Source organism: Bombus vancouverensis, chromosome 18, assembly GCF_051014615.1.
Source record: "Bombus vancouverensis nearcticus chromosome 18, iyBomVanc1_principal, whole genome shotgun sequence".
NCBI lineage: Eukaryota > Metazoa > Arthropoda > Insecta > Hymenoptera > Apidae > Bombus > Bombus vancouverensis.
Genome location: NC_134928.1, coordinates 4,805,437 through 4,829,767, shown reverse-complemented (window position 1 = coordinate 4,829,767; position 24,331 = coordinate 4,805,437). Strand labels below are relative to the sequence as shown.

The window sequence follows — 24,331 nt, the reverse complement described above, 5'->3', positions numbered from 1 at the left end:
GGAGAAATTACTTTAATCACTGCTATTGTAGTATATTCCTTAATAGAAACACTATCGATTGCATCCATAACTATTACTTGTTCCTTGGTTAATGGATAAGAGACTCTGCGAAACCACTGCATACAATGAAGGTACATTTACTTTTACAGTTTTCGTTGGATTCGTTAATTTGTCTAATTAAACATTTTTTTCACAATTAAACATCAAACTCAATTAAACATTTAGTCAGCAGCATCCATGTTTTCGTGTTATTTGTTGCAGTCATGTGTTACTTGTAGTTGAGGATTTCATCCGTTACTGTGCTAATGTAATTGATTCGTATTAGGCCAAACAACTATTTCACAAATACTTATATATTAAACCACACAAACTGAAACGAAACGATGTTCAGTTTACAAACACGTCCAACTCGCTCGACCGAGACTCACAAAAAAAAAAAGAAATAGATATGTTTACTTGTATCACCATGAATTTAAATATATACTTTCGATTCACTTTTAAAAGATGTTGAATTTGTAAAACAGTTTCATTCTCTCTGGTTTCGATGATATTTGAATATATCGTAAAGCTCAATATGTTGAACAACTTTTTTCTATATATGTAACCGTCGGTCGACCTAAGTTTCTAAAATATTCGCAAAACACTGCCGGTAGTACTACAGTGAATTGTGGCTATAGCTGTGTTTCTGTGGCTGCGTATCCAACACTGGTTGCATTCTGTTTCAGTATTTTCTGTTTATAAACGAGGGTTAGGCGAGCTTACCGACCTCGTGCCTGTTACAACTTACGACTCAATTAAAGATATCAATGTATTGGGGTCTAGGTATGAGCTAGATCTTCCGATCCAGTCACCGCGGAGAGGTCAGCAACGCTTGCGTGAAATATTCGTTCACATATTATTTTTGTAATTAATTTGTTATTATCTCACGCAAACATTGCTTGCGATTTCAAAGTTATACCCAAACCCAATATATTGATAATACTCATTAAAATGAATAAACATTTCTTGCAGCCTCGCATATGCACGTTGTGCACGGGGCTCATCTGCCTCTCGTTTATGAACCCAAGATAAGCGACGATTAATTCTAATGCACAACTATAGGCAGAAATACAGAAGTATAGCAAAAAGTTCATCAAAACTTCAAATCAAAAATGTTCATCAAATCGAAAAGGACGAAACGGTTCTACAAGTTCACCTTAAAAATTACACACCTAGCTTACTTTATTATGTTAGTTATATTTGTCTAAAGAGAGATATATTTAAGTACTTGCTGTAAATATTAAAGATTCCTCTTATATTAAAAACAGATGCGTCTTTTCCTATTTCTTCGTATAGTATATTAAATTTTTCAAGATATTAGTAGCTAAATAAATAAAACTTTTTAATTAATTAAAGGAATACGTTAAATGAATACGTTAAACTATTCCGAAATATAAAAAAGATCGGAATTATCAAGGCAAACAAAATAGAATTTTTGTAAAATTAGAATTATAAAACTAATTATGGATACTTTACAGATCGAGATTTAGATAATTCACAAAATCACAGTGACTAAATTTTATTTATTTTTTAAATCGATTGATTATAACATAATTTAAATGATTATAACAAAAGTTGAAGTTCATGTATGGAAATTTTTTTTGTACACCGTCTCCGCGCTTTAAAAATTTGTATTTTAGAATTGGATTCGTAACAAACGTCAAACTGTTCTAATTTGAGGAATTACATTTTGTATTATTTTTTATTTATTTGTATTACGAAAAAAAATTCATTTTTTTTAATTGGTGGTAAAATTATAGATAGTAAAAATTAAATATTTAGAAAACATGATACTTTTACTAAATATTTGTAGACATATCTCATATATACATAATTAATTATACAGTATATAGCATAACATAATATAATTTAACATATTGTTGCGTGCCTGTGGCACGATTTGACAGAATACGCTTTTTACACTTGGCAAACTCGTTTATATAATATAATACAAGATCAAAAAATGTTCGCACGGTTCGAAGTTCCAGAAGTGACCTCTATGCTCGAATGTTAAATCGATATTGCTATGGACCGATCGTCTTATTCCCAGTGTGTCGCGACGCATGTTGGCCTTGGTTCTACAGTGTGATTGTCAAAGGCTCGCAACAATATTGTATTTAACGAAAAGAAAATTTTGCGATTTAAAAATTTTTAGAGAATATGAAGCTTAAATGTTTGAAAATTTAAAGATTTTAGAATTGAAAAATTCCAGGGTGGCTTCAATTGATATTCGGACACTGTTTAAAACACATTAACTTCTTCATAATTGAACCAAACCACTAGATTTACAACTAGGTGGCTCCAGCGATTGGTTCTGTTTGTAACATTTTTCCAATTTCTTCTTTCTTAACTATTTTTATCGCAAAATACTTATTATTTACCGATTTCATTATTTCATTGTACCTTTTATCGTTTCTCTACAAACTCATTACTGTATGCGATGGAATTGAACAGTTGCTTTACAACATTGATTCTGGAGGTGTACTTTGTTCGTTTCTGTGGATAGATTGGTCGCTGAAAGTTGGTTTGACCTGTGTCTTTACACATTGGTGGTAGGAAATAGACCTTAGGTGCTTCTTTGCGAAAGAGGTCCTCATAATTTTTACGTTTCTGGAAGTACTTGTTCGTCATGCATTTTATTGAGAATTTTGTTTGGTGCTAAGTCAGATATGGAGTTAATGTCTTCAACGCCATTTAACTTTTGCTATAAAAGTTTTTTCATGGAATAAGTCATTTTGTAATATTTTCAAACCATGAAATTAGTTAGCTTCATTCTATTTAGAGTCGGTTATTTCATGTACTAAGAAATATTTACTTTCTATTTCACTGCGAAATATGAACATATTGTAAATAATGTCAATGCAATAACCAATGGAATCGAATAATGAATAGAGATGAATACAGTACGATAGAATAAAGAAAAATTGACCTTGATCTTCAAGGTCGAAATAATTTTCGTGGCAAATTCTTTCTATGAATCCCCACCAAGCCGAAGATTCACACTATGAAGGTCGCAACATATAATTTCCTCGCAATCTGTACATATAATTCTATTAGTTTGCACAGTATTAATATATTGAGCGTAATTTGTATGAATACGGATACAAGCGGCGTCTTTCAATTTGACCACTGCTAATACATGTACTTGGTGATTTTGTGCTATAAAATATTGGAATTTAATGCAATTAAATATGAATTTATTGAAATTTGAATAGTATAAATATAAACGAGTTGAAATTTTATAGTATGGCGTTCCAGCATTATCATACTAGAAGCATTGTATGGTATTTTGCGCTGCCTTCATAAATGTTGCAATATATTTAATATAGTGTCTAGTAAAAGTAATGATTAATGATTATGAGTAATCTTAACCGTTGTTGCATGTGCGTGCGAATGAAGTATATATAAAATAGAAATTATTTCATACCTTTTAGCATAAATACAGTGAAAATTATTTTTATCTTTCCAGCGCACTTCGAAGTCGGTAATATTTTTTTGGAAAAATCTTTTCATCTGACGGCATGTTGTGTTAAATCACACATCGTGAAAATTCACGTGGTAGAAGTAAGGCTCTTAATATCGAAAAATACGTTCTACAAATTGTCCGCTAACCAGAGCACCGGGATCGACTTCTTAATCTTTTACATTTAATGCCACTTTCGCCAGTCTTGCCATTCAGGGTAAAGAATATGAACTATACTATTCTTTAACCTTTTTCAATTTCTTTAAAGTAAACATACGGTATTCTATACTCTCATGTACTAAAGAATATTGTTTAAATAAATGCAGGCTTACAGAATAGTTTAAGTTGCGAACACGGACATATTGTAGATTATACGCACAAGACGCGCTGTGCAATGAAGCCTGATAAACCGATTGAAGTGCCTTATTTGAGAAACATTTTTTGGTGGATAAGATTCCCAACCATAGGAATATCCGCACCTTTGGAAATAATCGTGCGTGTAACGGTGTAATACAGAATCGCCATTTAGTGGGTTCCCGGAGGAAATAGGGCGTCAATCACCTTTCCGAAGTGCGAGGCTCCAATGCTTCCGTTGCCGGGAGTGGTCTAGGTCGGAGCTTTCGTATCACGGTCTTGTATGATGATCGTATGAGTGCCGGTACGGATCGGATTTCAAGAATATAAAAGCTCGTTGCCAGACTGATCCTTGGCTCTGTTGAGTACTGATCGGGCACTCCGGTAGTCTTTTCTTCTCATAGGCACCTATAGAGAAGCACCGGCTGTACCGTCTCGCATGCAATGTGTCCCACCTTCTGTGGCGGCCGCAGTTATATTAGCGCGGCGTGATACGGCGGCAGGCATGAATATTGAGCGAGCACAGTACAGCGATCTCCACTAACCTAGTAGATCAAAGCAGAAGGGCATAGCAAACTAACAAAACCTGTATTTTCATCTATACTGAATAATGAATGTCGTCACAACGAAATCGCATCGCTCGTGTCAAGGCTCTTGTAAAGTTAAATATTTTTAAGGGTTTAATGGATCCTCTTAAAAGTTTTATTCTGGGTAATCGCACACGGATCTAGACGTCAAGGTTAAATATTTTCGAATTAATCCTGCGTATTTGAATCCCGTTAAATATCTTATTACGAGTAGAGCCTTGCCAAACTTTCAGCTAACCAGTGCCAGATCCGTCAAAGTGGCTATCATTTTTCGAAAAACAACCGGGCTCGGGACGAAGCCGTTCGCGAGCTCGCACGTAGTTGAGAGTTCAATGATGAATTCTCCCACGATCATCACTAGCAAGTTCTCTGCCTTGAAGTTAGAAACCAATTAGAATTATGTATGTATTTCCACTGCATTGTATTTTCTACCAATGAGAAATAATGTAGTTTCTCTTCCGATGCATATCGGCTTTGCAGACCACATTATTGTCAGTCGTCATATAGTTAATTAACATTGTTCAACTCTGATGTTATTCAACGTATGTACTATTTTCTGATACCTTTATCGTTTGTTAAAATTTCTTTTATTCATATCGTTTCCATGCATTGGGATGTAAGAATGCATGGCATTTCACGTACATTAACCGATTTAAACTGTGTGTACACAAAAATTCGTGTGATTTAGCTTTAAGACTGCTTTCGACGCAGGCGCGTGTTATATTTCTATAAATATAACACTCAGAAAATTTTGAAGGAAAAACAATTTTATCATTAGAAAGTTGCCAACACGCTCTCAGCTTCACGATACAATACAGAATGGACTTTGCCTAGTGTTACCAAATCCTTCTTTTATTTAGTTTTCGTATTTATTTCGACAACGCTCGCGCCTCGTATTTGGCCACGTAAATTTCTCATTTCAATCCCATACATATCGTTCACTGATCTTGCTTGATGGAAAACAACGTAACCGCGAATACAGATGGTGGTAATACATACGCACCTTTAGCATGGTTTAGCATGTTTAACCGCACTGAGAAGCAAATCTCGTTGTGATTAATATATAATCGATGAATTGACATGTTTGTCACCTGCATAGGAATTCGATTTGACTAAATGATAGTTAAGATCGTCGACAGGTTAATTCGTCTTTATGGCAAACGATAACAAATGTTGGAAAATGAAACAATAGTTCAAAATGGTAAATTAATTTGTTGAGAAGCGAAGTAAATTGGAGTAAATGTTCAATATAAAATAAAATTCCTTTCGGTCGTAAAGTGAAAATGAAATTTTAAAATAACGATTTTACTACTTATTGTTTATTGCTTTTTTTTAATGATGTGTTTATGTTGAAAATGTAGAAGTTCAAAATTGGAATTAACATCACTTTGTAATCATTGACAATATCATTTATGGTGATGCCTGATGACTGAATTATTTTATAAACTTTGAAATAGCGAAGGAAAATTTGATAATAAGTAAAATAAGGGTACATCTCTATATATAGAAATATTAAATATTATAGTAAAATTGCAATAAATAAAAAATAAATAAAAAATACATGTAGAATAAAACTACAAAAAATTAATTTGTGCGCAGATGATTCTTTTAACATTTAAAACATATGTGCAAGATAGTAAATATTAAAAAAATGATCCCGATATAATTAAACATTATATGGAACTACCACACCATGATCAAAGTGCTTAATATCTACTTTGTTTTTGCGATTACTTCAAAATATGCACGTATATTTGTTATTCGTTTGATGTTAATGTTTACTTTTATCGAGACAAAAGCATAATTATATATATGTGCAGGATCTTACTACAATTAGTTTATCTAAAATGGATTAAACAGGTATTGGTTAAACAGGAAACGATGGTTGTTGAACGTCAACTAAATACAATAACGTACTATAATTAAGACAACTAAATAATTAATTTGCAACTCTCGTCGCAACGGTTTCACGTTCTCTCGCCAACGCATTTCGCACCCTCTGACTTCTCAACTAACACTGACTGTTAATTCGTCTTTCTTCCTTAGCATCCCTTTGTCTCCTGTCTTATCCCCATCACGCACGTGTCCCGCAACCGCTCGTAGCCAGGGTCACGCAGGTCTTTTCCGCGTAACTATTCGACCGACGATACATCGTTGGGCCTGTCGGCACTTAGGCTTCCTCGCGACGTTGTTTATGATTCGCCCGGTATCTCTTAAGCCTTTCGTCCACGATACTACATATGTACTTGTTTACTTTCGTGATACCGCTTTAATTTTTATCACCTGTATACAAGTACATATTGGTCGATAGTTTTAGTGTGAAAGTACGAGAAATGATTTTTTTAAATAAACAATTATCTTATGAATACCCTAAATTATACGTGTAATTCTCGAATATATTCTGAGGTAGTTTTTGGTGCAGGACGTGCAGGGTGCCAAAGAAACACTCGGAGATGTTTAAACAGTATATTTATCAGCAATTCTCGCGTTCGACACTTTACGTAGAACTCGCGATTACAACTAACGATTCGCACTTTTCTGTTACAACCCGACTGATAGACGATGAGTTAAGATAGCGATTGAGCAGAGTGCGCGATATAAGTTAAGATGATGACTGCTCAAGAAACGTAGAGGAACCAAGACAAAAACTATTTGTTCGTTTGAAGGACCTTAGCTAGAAAAATCCTAAGATTTATAGCGGGTCCTTTGGCTAGTTGAATCATCTTGTCCGAAGGTTAGGGTCTTTGTGTAGCAAGCCACTGGTCAGAAACCGTTGAAAGGTTTGCTGTCGGGTACCGCTACCATTCAACAACACAATTGTTTGCACGAATATTAAGAAACTTATCTGTATTATCATCCTGTTGAAGATTATTTAAAATTCTCTCGTATCTAAAATGTTATTCCACGGGTACTTGGTTAATCAACATGCTTTTTTCGAGCAAGAAAACTGATAGAATTGTGTGCGTACCGACAGAGCTAAATAATTGTTACTTTGAATCCAGAACACTTGTTCGAATTTTAAATATATGTATATAACATATATAAAACATAAAATATATTTAAAAAATGCATAACCTACGTAAAATACTATTAAAAAATATATAAGAAACATTTGAATAAAAGCTAAACAATTAAAAATGAAGATGAAAGAAAAATTCATTACATAAAAATATGCGTTTCGTAATTTGTGTACTGTCGTTTAAGAAAAATAATATATTGTGTACTAAAAGATACCATTCCTGGTGACGTTTTATCAGTCTAGTATGTGTTGAGAAAATACAGTTTATTGCAAAAATAAAATTAAAAAATTATGTTTTATACTATACAGAAGAGATTACCTGATTTTAATGTTAAGAATACGTTAGTTATATTTTTAATGAATATATCATTCTAAAATGTTACACTTATTTTCCTGAAATCCTTTAAAATTCCTGGAGAAGAAATTAAATATATTTATAGTCGGAAGTTTTCGTTAAATGTTACAGTAGTAGTAGAAAGAAGATTTAATATTTGAAGTCTTAAATTCATCCTGATGTGGAATAGCTTTTTTATTTAATCGTTCAAACGATTATATTTTACAATATAAATTATCCCAATTTTAAAGTATTTATGACTTTCAATAATAACACTTTCTGCTTCTAACATTTAAAGAAATTTAAATTAACTTGTAATGAAAGTAGGAAATAAAGACTTAATATTTTGATCTTTAAGCTTGTCTCAATTTAAAATAATTCGTTTATTCTATTTTAGTCTTTAGTTTATCCTACTTAAACTATTAATATATATTGCAATTTACAAACTGATATATTTTGCAATTTACAAAAAAGCTGCCACAATTTCTAAATATCTAACAATATGAAATGCTGTCCTCAACTTAAAGGAATACTAATTTAGCAACCACAATAATTACGTAAAATTACACAATCTTTACAAACAATATTACGTTTTAATCCCAAAAATTCAAGATATGAATTAAAATTTTTGGTAATTATACAGACACATTTCAACGATTTCAAAGATTTCCAAAAATATATATTATTTTATGTATATCAGGATCGTTATTCTGAGTATGTAATTTCAGAAATACGATATATTGTATAATATATATAAAAATATTTTTGATACTTTTTACTTTGGTGTGAGTTGGGTTTGATTAGATCTATTAGCTTTGAATTAGATTTATGTACTATTGTCTTCTTTTTATGTATTATCTTACTAAACCTACGATCAAACTTGAAAGTATCAAAGAAAGTTTGTCTTTTACTGATATATTTTTGAATCTCGACCTAAGTTGTGTTCCTTTCTTGTGCACCTTTATAAGCTTAAACATAATACGCATAAATGCATTGCATATAACAAACGCGTGTATAATATAATCATGTCCGTACATAAACTTATTAATTAATTTATAAAAGTATCGGAAATATTTTTATGAATACCTCAAAAACTAAAGCCGAGTAGCGGTTATACATATCGAAAAAAGTTGCTCAGAACATTGATCTCGACAAAATATTTGAAAATCTCTGGAATCGATGCTCTGATCAGTGTAATTACCAAAGTTGTTTTTACAATTATATCAGAAAATTATTGGTTTTATATATTTTATTCGTGGTTTCGATTGATACAGCATTTGATGGAGCAATATTGAACTATTTAATGTAAACAGCAATTTCAGTATATTAACTATTTGTAACAGTATTCGCGCTTTATCTGGATGAAGATATTAAACTACAATTTTTCAATATCACACGCTTGTTTCTTCGCCAAAAATTTCACGTTGAATTCATCATATGCAGGTCACATTCATACGTCTCACATATGTGAAACGTAGACCTTGACAGTGAGAACTGCGTTTATTTAAGTTTGTTCTTTATTGGAATCATGGCTGATTCAATCAAATCTTGCTGTCGCGTACGCTGTAAAAGCGAAGCGGGTCGTATCACGGTGATATCGATTATGTGTAGGGACTTATCTAATCTCTGACCATGTATGCCGGCAGGGTCCTCGTCTAGGTAACATTTTTGTATATAATCTGATTGGTGTATCGGCATCTACGAGGTTATTTGTTGCATATTGGCTGTTTTCCAGTAAACCAGTGTTCGCATTTCTAATTATAACTCAAGTATACTAACTGATAATATATTTAAAAACAAGAAATATTTGTTTATCGCAAGAAATGTTTCGTGATAGGTAATATTAAAACGTAGTAAGAAGTGTGGAGTGGAATCGTGTATTTTTTATGAATTTCCGTTCTTTACGTACATATGTGATATGGTGGTCCATATTTCTAGTTATAACTTAAATATATGTAAAGTGATAATATAGAGACTCACGAAAGTATTTGAATATTTATAGAAATTGATTATAGATGTATTATGTGCGTTTCATTATACAAAATGCTTCATTTCTTTTTTTTTTTTTTTTTTTATTTCTAAAGCTTAGTTATTTTTATCGATAGAGAAAATTATGTCACAATAAAATTATTTTAGAATGACGTACGTTGTAATCCATAATTCTTTTTCCTTGAGATTATTTCTTCCGAGATTTTTAAGTAGGATAAATTAAGAATTTTTTAAAAGTATACGTTGATATCCCTTTATGCATTATAAGTATACGTGCTTCTATTTTTTGTAGAAAAGTATTCAAGAATTAGTGTCTGAAAATAATTAATTTACGAGGTACTTTAATTTTCATTTTACATAATTGGCTTGTTTAAAGATATTTATGTGTTCAAAATAAATGAGACACTCTGTATAAGAATGCATGTAGTTTGTTCACAAATTGAAAATTTCAATTATCGTCTATAGTAACGAGCAAATAGGCACACGTGATCTTTCATACCACAAATCTCACATATTGATAAAATACTCGACTATGGAAATCAGGCGTGCGTGTGTACATCGTTGAAAATATCAACACTGAATATTATTTCAATAAATTTGATTATCTAGATAATCATATATTATTTAATTTAGCTAAAAGTTATTATGAAGCGATTATGGATTCGTTTCAGTACGTATATAATTTTTCCTTGAATTTTTCACTCTTTCTATATATACATATCATATACAGGGTGAATCACGAAACATGATCAACTGAGCCACCCGAAAATATTTTTGTCTGGTAGGTGGTAGAACATAATTCAAAGAAAGTTTCAAGATAATTATAGTAACTTTTTTTTCTATTCCTTCTTTACGAAGTTTTCAAGTTTTCCATAGATAAGTCTTATTAATTTTTTTACACGGCAAATATTATGGCAAATATGTTTTTGCCATCTGAACCAAAAGAACATCAAAAGAGTATCCCTTACCTTCATTGAGAGAATGTTCAAAATAGTATTTACCAGGTTCGATACATTTGTGTAGATGGCAATTATATTTTAGCAAATTTAGATTGTTATTTTTCAAATGTTTCTTCGGTTCTGCGGAAATAGAATGTTTCTTCTGATACTTGGCAAATTCGTCCCTCTTCGATAAAATTTTCACATACCTACCAACAACAAAATGACCTGAATTGATCACGTTTTGTGATACATCCTGTATATAAATTAGCTTTAAAATAAAAATAATAAAATAATTGAACAGATTCATTATCTCGAATCGTTATTTTTTACCTTCATTTCAAGTAAAATGTTGCTAAGCTCAAGAGATATAACAACATTAAAATCGCAAAGGGTCGCTGGAAGAGAACTTGAACATTGAAAGGGTATTTTCTTGCTTCGCGAAAACTAAACAAGCAACCAGTTGCAATATTACGCGAACCATAAGCTATAATGCTAGTTTCCAATCTTTATCAATTTTTTAAGCATACTGAAAATAATTTTTTCAAACGCTTTAACATTACTTGAGAACCAAAATACAATTGGGAAACTTGAATGTTTTGGAAATCGTCAATTTTCCTAACGCCTTACGAAAAATTCAAAGATTTTAAAAAAGGAAATATATTAAAAATTTATTGTTTATAGAATTTAACATTTGTATCTTGTAATTGTTTCATATGTTATCTTGTAAATATTTCATGTAGTCATTTCAGTATAAGACATTAAATGTTAAAAGCTCGATAATTTCAAGATGTATAAAATTGTAAATTTCCAAGGCCATTCAAATCTTAAGAAATTTACAGAAATATACAAGACGCAGGTTCCAGAATATGTTTTTAAAGTTTTTAGAAGTTCTGCCCTAAGAATTGTTTTATGTTTCATTGCTAATAAACATCATAGAATTGTAAAACAAACCAATACAAAGTTTCACGTTTAACAAAATTTGTATCTTTGTAATGTAGCAATTATTTTCAAGCTCTCTTTTCATAATTAAAATAAATACCACGTTTCATTTTTACTCATCCTTTTAACATCACATTAAACAACTGATAAAATAAGGCGAAAGAAATTCTTTTTTCCTTTGGTCAGTATCAAGTACATATAGTTGTCAAGTACAAATCGATTGCAGATATATCATATCTTTATATATTAAATAGATACTTGTTTCATCCACTAAATATTATAACAAGTACCATGTTTTAAATATATATTTTATATATCTTGTATGTCATGCGCATCTTGTACGTTTTGCTTATTTAAATTGTCCTTGTTTTCTTAAATTTAAATTTATTTAAATTTACATAAATACACGATAAATACACGATTTACGATTCATTTCATAAAAATGTTACCACATTTTATTTTCCGTCGTCCAAGAAATAATTTCTATAAATTGGATGTTGAAAGAAAAATCACATAATCCAGTATATATTACACTTATACCGGTGTAGGTAGATTAAATTAAATGTTTAAATCCGTAATTTGTAAAATATTTTACGTACAGACTAACTAACTCGCATGTTATACATTTATCGAAAATTTCAAGATACACCTAAATCTTTATACAGATTTCATTTCCTTAATTATGTTAATAAAAATACGAAATTACATAAAATATTACGAAATTACGATTGCTTAATAATTATACAATATTTCAATAAATTTCCACATAAAGAGTGCACACAAATGTGAAGAATATTGCGATGGTTATGCACGCACGACTGACCTTCACGAAGAATTCGAGTGTTTCGTAGCAAAAATACGGATGACACGGAAAGCGAACGTGAACGTAGTTGGAGGAGGGAGCGCGAAAAGCCGCGGCGAATTCACGTTTGCAGTAGACGATCATCGGTGCGCTTGTTTCGCAATACAAGCCTCCGTGTAGGTAGTCTGGAAGAAGCGTCGCTTTGTTCGCGTGAAACGTGCCGCGAGTGCTCGCCAGGTTTCGACGTGAACACACGATACGTTTATTGCCCGCCCATTATCCAGTGTGGTATTACTTCCGTGTCTTCCATCAACGCGTTCTCTCCTTCTGTTTCACTTGAATAATCTGACTACGTTATAAAGTTTAATAGTGCTGCTATGTGTTTTTAAAAAATGTCTCAAATTCGAAATAGACTAAATTTTCTTATATCTTTGATCAATTTTTAAATATGATAAACTAATAAACTCGATAACTAAACTTCGTAAATTTCTAAATTGATTAACATTACTTCAGAAGACTAAAATTATATTTTTAAGAATGTAGAGCTCTTTGATAACTAAATCTGATAATCTTTAAATCTAATAAACGTTACGAAAATTATTAAAATTATATTTTTAGACCTTTGTAAAATTTGACGAATAAATGTATTATATACATTTACTAATTATTATAATACTGTATGATTCTTAAAATATTAAATTGTTCATTAAATACCAATTTTAAATACGGTTAGTGTGATATAACATGAATTTCAATTTTTTCATAAACATAAAGGTGGAGTAAATCGGAAGATAGTTTTAAAGTTGTATTAAGTGATGTCACGTGGAAAGTGCAAAGTGTAATGAGTTGAACAAAGGTCTCGAAATCTTGTTGTAATCGATAAGATAATTCAAAGATATCGGATTATAAATAGGTATAAAGTTCCTTTAAATATGAAGAGTTGAAGGATAGTTAAAGTTTTGGAAGAACGTGTGCAAGGTCATGAGTGAATAATGTCTTGCAAGTTTAATTATCTCCTGTCTTGAATGTTAATTACAAACGTGTGGTATAGTGATATTTCGAGGCTTTGTATGACAAGTTTATATGGGTAAATTTAATGGGAGCCACGTGACGAAATTACGATGGATTGTATATCATATGAAATCATGATGGATTCGGCGAATTTTTTTCGCTCCTCTACCAGCAATTTTCTAAAATAATTTAACAACAATTTTTATGAAATAAAATTTTTATTCATTCTGTCAAAAAGTTAATAAGGAATTCTTAGAACTCTTATGACTAATAAAGCGAAACTTTATAAATTATTATAACTTGAAAAATATTTATTTACGATTATTTTAAATATTTAAATTTATAGAAATTGGAGTCGATAGATGGACGTGTTATTCTAAAAGTTGAAATATTATATTAATGTAAAATGGTTTGGCAAATTAAAAAGATGCTAAATAATGTAAAAGGCACTTGACTGTAACCAGATTGATTTTAATTTTATGTTATTACAATATATAATTGTTAAATATTCAAACAAATCAATATCAAATATCTGAGTATAATTTTGATTAATTATGTACAGGATGATTCGTAGCCGGTGGTACAACCGGGTTGAGGCTGATTCTGCGTGAAAAAATAAGTCGTAAATATAGACTAAAATTCTTTCACATGACGCTCCCTTTCTAAGAAAATCGAATTTCTATAGTTGACAAGTATTTTTAAACATGACTAATTTCGCAGTGAACAGGAGTAAATAATCGAGAGGAGATTAAACTATACGTGAAAATAAGTCAAAAGAATAGAATTAAATTTTTTCATAAAATGCTTTGTTTTTTGAGAAAAATAATCAAATTTAACAATGTGCCATGTGCGTGTACCATACAAGTTCTTAATTAAACACATACAAACTTCATTTTCATTTAAAAATAAAGCTTAAACGAGAAAACTGTATTTTTAATTTTTGACTTATTTTCGCATGTAGAACAACCTCCTTCCGATTGTTTACTCATACCTACTTGGTACTTAGCCAAGCTTTAGCATGTTTGACAAATTTTCAAACTCGGTTTTTTCGGAAACGGAGTGTTACAAGAAAAAATTTATTCCTGTATTTATTAATTTTCAACCTGTTCTTTTTATTGTACATAGAAGCACTCCTTACCCAATTGTATCACCCATTCGACCTAATCCTGTATATATCATTACATGTATGAATTTTTTAAATATATTTGGCCTTCGAAAACATTACTGTGAGAAAGATTTTAAGGTAGAATATCTCTTTTTATTTATTATTTTATAGTTATATATTAAAAGGATGTTCATACCTTCGTTGTCAATATGCATAGAATACTTTCGAACATTTCGAACAGATATGCTTTATTGTGACATAATAGTATCGAAACTGAACGCAGCCTACATTTTATAAATTGTGTTTTATTTTTTATATATTCTTTATACATAATTATATATTCTGTGTTGTATATTTTAAGTTTTATAAATTATATGAAGTTTTTCCTATTAAATAACTTACTAAAATTAAACTGCTTTAATTTTGGCATTGACATAAATTTCATAAATCTAGATTTAAAAATTTCATAATATTAATAAATTTCTTTTCGTTTATGGAAACGTAAAAAATATAGCAGGTTAATACATCATGTAAAATTCAAATAATATTCCTCAATTAATATTAATTTCTAAAATACTTTTTGGATAACGAAATTGTTAATAACATAATTGACGGTAAAATAAGAGTTTCTTAATTATTTCAAGTTTTATTTCTATTAATAAAAGCATTCTTTTCTAATCTATATTACTCATAAAATCTAGAACTTATAAAACAATTTTCGCGCACTTGAATTTTTGTTCTGAAGTAGAAAATACCATTTTACATTTTATTATTTTTATCAAAAGAACTGAAAAAACATTTCTTCCAAAACTTTGGTCGATGTTATTTCTTTTTTTGCCGATAATCTAAAATTCCTCGTATTACTAGTAACATATAATTTGAGAAAATAATATTCTAGAATAATTATAGAGACAATTAAATTTCGAGTACTTGCAGCAGCAATAAATGCAATAAAATATTTTGAATCGCTAATTGCTATTAAAATTCATATCGACAGTGGCGTTACATAAATTCTGGTAAAAATGACAAAATGAAACGGTTCATTAGGGCAGTGGTTTCATTCAACGTGCTACTTCATAGTAAAATCGTTTCTCGATAAAAATTGTTTCTCTGAATTGGGAACAAACAGCTCCAGAATGTGCATTGGGGATGGTATTGCTTATTTGAATAGAATGCCGATTATGAGAGCATAAGTAACACCTTTCCCAAAGAAAGATCATGTCGCGAGTGTAACAAGGTAACCGTGCCACGTTGAGTTGAGCACTGAATTTAAATATATACGACCCTATTGCTAACTTACAAATATTTTCTCGTTAGAATAAAGGTGACGTCGTTTCAGATTCTTCTTTTTTCCGTACATTTCGCATCTTTTTCCAAAACAATAATTTTTAAATAAGTGGAGAAAAAGTGTTACGAAACACCGTATTGTTACGATTAACCCTGTTCCTTACCGAATAGGTTCAGTCAAGTTTGCCTTTTCTTGTGAAATTTTCTCGTGTCAGCTTATAAAAATCATGTTTAGAAACAAATCCTGTATATTTGCCACCCGAAATTTCTTACACGAACTTTGTAAACAATCTCCAAAGATGTCAGAGACAGGTTTGTTTGTGTATAATAACGAACCTAATAATCGGATCGCAAGACGTTCCCAATAAAAATTATAGGTGTTAGAAGCATCTATCAAATGAGATGTCACCAAAATAAATAGATAGATATCATTCAAAATAGCACTATCTTCAATTTAATATACAGAGTTGAAACTTTGTGAAAATATAGTTTTTATCATTCTGAGTTTAAAAGTGTAGTATGCAATATTTCATCCCGAAATATTTATTAGTCCTTACAAAAAACTATTTAGCAACTAAAAAGGCGTTTTCGTCAAACTTAATTTCTACAATTTTCAGAAGTTGCATAGCAACTGGTGGATGCTTTTTCTATTATCGAAGAGTTGCACAATTATGTAATTCTTAATTTACATGTGGTTGTAGGATATGTTACTCAGTTTTATATATGTATGATTAATATTCTGGAATAAAACTTCTTCTATTAGAATTCGTTATTTAATAAAGTTATAAATCGATAAATTTACTGTGAACTCATGTTATAAATTATTTCGAAAAATTCTCTTCTATTACGATTTATAATCTGATGTAAGTTCCTATATTGGATCATTTATTTAGAAAAATGTGTTGGAGAACGTACTTGGTATGCTTATATATCTTCCTAATAAAAGTTTCTAGAAATTATTACGCGAGTTGATTCGCAGAAAGTCGTTTCCCTTTTAAAACCAGCTATTTCTTAATCTAGGCAGCCAATTAAAGTGGTGAAGGTCTGATCAGTTGTATTTATTTTATCAATGCCGTGAAGCGTGTTTTCGTTATGTAATTAAGGATACTAATTAAAACCCTGTCGATCGCGATGCCAATGACCACGAAGTTTTTGAGAGGCTACCGGTTTCTCAATCAAAATATACTTTCCATTCTTCATCGTTGATCATTATACAATTAATCCTGCACTTGATCGAAAGGAGCTGGCTGAAAAGTTTCTCTAAATATTATTTCTGCAATTTAACTCTTGTAAACAATACCCCATTGTTAATTAAACGCTATATAATATAAATTTTAATACAAAGAGTGCAAATTTATAGAAAATTTTACATCTTCAGAATTTCATTTTTATACAAATGTTAAAATCTTATTTATGACACAGGCTATTGTGAGTTGTAGCAGAACGTGATACTTATAAATCATTAAACATTCTCAGATATTTTTCGAATATTTATAATATGTACATATGTCGTAATAAAATTATTCTATACATTTCTTTCTTCCTGTAATGTATTCAACTCGTAAAATCTTTCTAACTGCTCAATAAATCGATAACTTTTGTTGTAACTTCTCAGTAAAATTTTGTTCATCAAAATCAATGTCCAACGTCACTGCTAAAGAAACTAGAGAAATAAACGCAACAGAAATTATCAGTTACTTGTTAATTTGTTAATTATTTAAACAATTTTTAATCTATTTTCTGTAGAATTCGTTTTCTCCAAACTTGAGCAGTTTCATAATTTTGTCATGGAAGAAGAGCATCTATGCATGCAATAGGTGTTTTGTCTCTCTTAGGTGCCTCTTGTTTCTCATTCGCTTCGCTAAAAAAAAATATAATTGTTTTCTAATTATGTTTTTGATTTATCTTCTCTTTTGCAATCAATAGATAGAAACACTTGGCCGTATCAAAATATGAAAGCGGTGTATTACAAACTTCCGGAAGTTTTTTACTATATCGAAGACCCTCATACTGTGCACAACAACCGTGACGTTAGTTAGAGTCGTCATTCCAACAAAAAATTATTACCTCAAATTTCTAACCGATTAAATAAAAATTGACAAAATATCTATTTACTTTTTTATATCTATAGATGTTCCATTAAATTTATTAAGAATAAGTATTTTATTTATCATTAATGATAAAGTATCAATGTTTTTCATATTATAAATAATACAAAATAGATCAAGGATATACAAGTATTAATTGTAAAAGTACAAAAAATAAGAAATTTTCGAGTAGGTATTATTTTCAGGTAATAATTTTCAAGTAATGATTGACGGATCAAGAAATTTTCACGTAATAATTCGATAATTATTGGGAATATGGATGACCTCGCCGATTTTAATAACTTTGAAATATGTTATCAAGACCAACACTCTGAACAACTGTTTTCTATACATATTTCTGTTACTCGCTCATAGTTTTCAAATATTCAAGATATTCGCAAAAAACTTCAATTAGATTTATTTTTAGGTTATGATTACGCTTAATTATGGAGTAAGCTAGTGCATTTTTATGTAGCTCAAATTAAACTTAACCCACTGATAACAGAGATAGCTATTTTTTAAATTGTATAAATGAAAAAGAAATAATAATGGGTTGTAGGTTGAGCTACAGTAGTGTCCGGTCACTGCACCGTTAGCTATGCTAGCGTGAAATAGTTCTGAATGAATATATTGTACGAAATGTTGCACTTTATTTCGATCATCAATTGTTTAAAAATGTGGCAAATACGTCTATTGTCATTGAAAAATTGTTCACAAAAGAAAAATTTATAAAATACATTGTTATATAATACAGATTTAATATTATTACTAAACATAAATTGATTTATGACTTGTAAACTAATGTCGAGCGGTTTATAGGAAAAAGTTGTTCAGAATATTAATCTTGTCAATATATTTCAAGGTTATTGTAATTGGTGAAGCCGCCGCTATTAAAAATTTTATATAAATAATAGAAATTTTAAAGATAGAAAAATTTTCTTTGACTTCATTTAAAAGTACACGTATTAGAAATTGTAAGGAAAGTATAACAGATTATGGTACGGACGTACATCAAGCAAATAAGGAAGCCTTTTCTATATGAAAAAAAGTGTAGTTCCTTTCGCTTCAAACAATTAATAACAAAATCGTAGAAGTTATTTGAAGTAATATTTTAAAAATAGCATAGCTGTTTGGGCCTTGTTAGAAACATTACACGTTGCTGACACCATATTGTATTCCAAACATTACAGTCTTTGAATCTATTTACAAATATTTTTAGTACTTTATATAAGCTCTCCTGATTACGGTTCAATTAACGGTACCTCTGATACAATTAATTTCCAAAGTATTTAATATCGTGTACAGTACGATGCTATCGATTGTATCTTTATTTAATAATATACGGTGACTATGAAAAGTATTTCGACACAACTGTATTATATTTACATACTAATTGATTGAGTTCAAATATATTAAATTTCGTATCATTTAGTAGAACTTTTGTATGATTAGAAAAATTCATTGGAGGAATAAGAATTCAATACTTTTTGTAACCATATATGTAGAAATATAGAAATTCATTATCCAATTTCTGTATTAATAATTCATTTTCAATTAACTTATCAATAATAAATTTTATAATAAAACGACATATACAGAATCAGTTTTAGAATTAAAAAAATAAAAGAAATGTTATAAAATGAAGCACTTGGGACATTTGAAAAAATACTAAATTTTTGCGTAATGCGAAAATTATGCAATTAAATATTAATTAAATAGATACTTATTTAATTCCCATTTAACTTCAGCTCGTTATTCTTTTTTAATTCGTTTTCATTAACAAGTAGGTAAATAACCTCATAATTTTTCCGGATGTTATCAAACCTCATAAATCAAAAGAAAATCTGACACAGTAACTACTTCTTTAGTATTATCAGAAAATAAACTCATTGATCGTCCGTTTACTGATGAAAATATACATACAGTATGTATTAGTGATGTAGATTTTAATGAATTGCAATTATAAATTATAAAATATAGCAGCGCTCAAATAATTAATCAGAGTCTTTTTGCACAATAATTTACGTTATAAATGAATTAAATACAAAAATATCGCATTCTTACGTGCATTCGCTCAATATACCGAAATACGTTAGAACGTAACGGAAGGAAGAAGAGCGAGACAATAACCCCGTCACACTGTGCAACACAGGAACAATCTACAATCCTTCACTTTTCTGTATTTAACCTTAATTTTTTTACTTTCTTTCTTGTCTCGGCGTCATAAAGCAGTATTGGCATATAAATACCTCCTTTTAATTTCCCATACAAATATGCATATTTTATGTCCACATGCCTAGCACACCAGTTAAATTCCGCCATTAACGCTAACGATATCTTTATTATAGAAAAATTTGCTATTGAGAAGTACGTTTTTGAATAATCAATTTCTTTCATCCGTGAGAATCTTTAGATAACTAATTTAATTTCATATCTTATAATTTTTGTTTCGGAGTCCGTCTGGCTTTTCATACCCACTTCGATCGATAGCTGTCCTGTTTTTTGGCAACTCCGTTATTTACTATGTATTTCTACTTTCCAAAGTGCCGAGTTCCTCCTGTATGACGTATTTCCATTTCTCTGCCTATGACGAGCCCACTGCTTCTGCTAAACTTTGCTGCTCTATTAACTACACAAAATTTGCTTTAATGTTGCTCTCCATTTTCTTACTCTCAATGTCGGTACCCTGCTGTCAGACCCTTTCGGATGCCCCGTTCGTACATACGAGTTCTCGATCATTTTTCTTGGCCTGCCTTACTTTCCTGGCTTCTTTAAGTATACTGTCTCCACTATTTCTGTATTTTCTTTGTTTTTTGTGACGTTTATTTCCTTCTGTGATAGTTTTCCTGTGGTATCCAATTTTTTCTTTGGCATTGCAATTATATTAAGGTTTTCGGTAGTTGATTTATACATTCATCGTTTGATCATGCCTTGATTAAATCTCCAACTTTAAGTATTTCTTTTATATATTCACTCGTATCCCATCTTTTCTTCGACGAACTTTACATATTTGACTGTGATCATATTTTGCATTGTAATTGACGGTATACTACACAAGCTAGCATATGCTGAGCAGCTATGTACTCGTAAATGCTGTATACTTGTCACTACTTCGGCCCAAAACTTTTGAGATAAACAAGCTGACGTGACATTGATCTTGTTATGTCAGTATTCTATTAATTCTCTTTGCGACGCCATTTGTGACGTTTTCACATCAGACCTCTCGGGGTTTGTGTCTAGCTCTCTAAAATAAGTTTTTATATCCTCGTTGCAGAATGTATTGTCTGTCTTGAATCTTTTTACCTTTTTGTTCTATTCTCATTTCGCTTTGGACATATAACCTCCGATATGCGTTTGTGCTTCATCTTTGGTCTTCATGCATTTAACAATAGTTTTTCGAGAAAAAACATCAGTAAGTGTATTATATTTATATTTTATTAAATATCTGCTTTCATCTAACGAGTTGACTGGTAAATGACCATAAATGCCGGAATGTATTAACTCACATACCTGGTTCGCTGCCTTTCCTTCAATTTGTAAGATTTGTGAGCTTAATATTGACAGGGGTTTTCAACATGACGCTTTCCATGCACTTTGTTTTGAAATTGTACCATTTGGTTCTGCTCGGTCTGCTATCGAGTTCATTTCTGAGTTTAATTCATGAAAGTCTATGAACTACTCTTTTCTTTTGCACAGGGTGCATGTATCCACTATTTAAAAGCTTTTTGTCCCCTATGTCTACGATATTTAGCGATACTAGAAATTTATCATAATCCCTTTCTAGCTTGAATTCGTATATTTTTCTGTCTCTCTCTCTCTCTCTCTAATTTCGTGTGACTGTCTCTTGTCATATGCACGCTATCCTTACAGATAAAGCACATCGTCGATTTCATCTTGTCACTGCACAGTTATATTTCTTCGTAACCGCTCTTTTACTAATGTACAAAGCTTTTTTGGGTATTTCACCTTCAATTTCCTTCAGTTTCCTCTTGACATCCTCGTATTACATTCCATCAATAACACTCTTTTTACTTCAACTGGAGCGAATCTACCGTCTTGTAAATGTGTTAATTGCATATTTAGGTTTTCGTAGCTATGCGGAAAATCGGTTATTAAAGTATCTATATACTACGTTTTCATCGCTTATATTTTATTAAATATTATTCATCGCGGCTATTTTAATTCTGGTCAAATAAGCAGGCATGTTTTTATTATTCTTCATTTTTAGATGATAAAACTCGTTCTTTAGTCGCATAATCCGTATTCTGGATTCTAGCTAGTGGACTTATTCTAATATTAATCTAATAACTCCACGTTTCATGTGCACTTAAATATTCTTCTATATGGACCTGTTGATTTGCCTCCACATTTAAGCCAATTCCAGTGGTCGTCTTATTTTCACTTGCGATATCAACTACTCTGTGCACTTCTGTGACACTCGGATTCAATTAGATATCAGTCAAACCAAATCTAATAGTGCTTTGTCTTTCCGATACCACTTCATCTCGATTTTCTATGATCGATAATTATTGTTTGATAGTTTCGTCACCCAAATTTCAGTTTGGTTTTCTCCGTCCATTCCTGATGACAAACATTCCCTCTTTCCCATGGTCACAAGTCCCGTCTCTTCAACGCGACGTCTCTGGATTCAAAACCATCGTAGTGGGAGTTGAAGTACTTCATTACAATCTTTCTGTATAATAGATATATTAATATATTATAAATAATAAATAAATTAAATACAAAAATATCATTGAACTACCTGGATTCTCGTATGATGGTATACCGAACTACGTTAGAAAACTGAACTAACAAAGAAAGGGAGGGAGACAATAACGCTCTTATTATGCTTTTCGAATACAGGAATCATTTTCATAAAATAAATATCATACATATATGTATTTCATTGAGTCGAAAGGAATGCAATTATTAATACGAATAATTTTACTAATAATCTTGTGCAAAAATTCAATTTGTATGTATGTTCATCGATTACTCAGGATTGGATCAAGCTATCGAAATAAAACTTTTTGCATCTTTTATAAATAGTCCATCGATCGGTCCCGTTTGCAAAATTTCTCCAATTTTTCCTTGTTATAGTTAACAATGACAATAGCTCGTTGTTATTAATTTCATTTACGCATGTTTAATGATTGCTCTGCAATTGTTAGACTGATATCGAGATGATTTCAAAGATGATCTGAGCGAAGGGTTTGAAATTCCGTTTCCCAATATAGGCTTCAATTTATGTTTCCCTAAGAGGAAATATTATTCTACGGTTTCGTTTTTGAGATAAGTCTACTTTTACTGCGAAATGATATGTGACACACTGTTAAGTTATATAAATATACTTTTTTATCATTATTTGAGATACAATATCTGTGGCGGAGCACAGTTGATTGATTCCTTATTCGCATGCGGGGTTTCGCAATATTTCATTCATTAGTCATAATTAAAATTGAAATAAATAATAAATAGAGAGAAATAAATTATCGCATTATCAATGACAATGAAAAATATTTTACGTTGGTCCTGTAATATTGATCATTTGATACTAAAAAATGTAAAATAAAAGACTTTCCCTCAAAACAAATATCGACTTCGAAAAACGCTAAAGAGTATGAAATAATTTCTATTTTATTTGTATTTTAGTTAGACACATATACAATAACGGCTAGCTCACTTATTTACTTACTAAAGAGCATACTAAGAATATTGCAACCTTCTCGAAAATTTGAATAATGTAAATATAAATAAGTTGAAAATTGTTAGTATACTAGAAGCATTTTACGGCACTTTGCGCCGCTTTTGAGAAGGTTACGATATATTTATTTATATTAACCGTTGTTGCATATGTGTCTAACTAAAATACAAATAAAATAGAAATTATTTCATACCCTTTAGCGTTTTTCGAAGTCGATAATATCTTCTTTGAAAAGCACCTTTTATCCTATATGAGTTTTGATTTAGAAAGTATGTTATGCAAATTGTTGGTAACATAAATTTAATTTTGACCGAGGTGTCCTTAGTTCATTCTTCATGCTAACCAAACAATTTTTAAGCCATAAATTATTTTGATATTTATATTTAAGAATTTTTTAACTTTAGAATTGGTAATTCTTATTATACTTGTAATTTACAAATTATAATTGTTGGGAAAATGCATTGAATTAGTGTAGAAATTACTTTGATTAACTATATAGTTTTTTGAAGAAACTACTTGTGTTTAACGTTTTATTTGGAAAATGGCATTCCATATGTACCAACTTAATACGAATACATGTAGTAAAAGTAAAATTCAAACGATATAAATACAATTAAACTACTATAAGTATTAAGTTGTCCCGAATGTTTCTTTCGTTTTATAAGGAAAT

The 24,331-nt window shown here is 30.5% G+C and overlaps 1 protein-coding gene and 1 long non-coding RNA gene across 2 annotated transcripts in view; one reads left to right on the top strand and one right to left on the bottom strand.

Moving 5' to 3' along the window:
* CAP (Cbl-associated protein) overlaps nt 1-24,331 on the top strand; it is a 379,584-nt gene that overhangs the window by 315,126 nt on the left and 40,127 nt on the right. The gene's annotated exons all lie outside the window — the stretch shown is intronic.
* Nucleotides 1,846-6,447, bottom strand: LOC143304000 (uncharacterized). The gene is made up of 5 exons (XR_013060680.1): nt 6,361-6,447; nt 4,064-4,401; nt 3,835-3,981; nt 3,467-3,762; nt 1,846-2,865 (listed from the first exon to the last, which is right to left on the bottom strand). It is a non-coding gene; the product is annotated as an uncharacterized LOC143304000 (long non-coding RNA).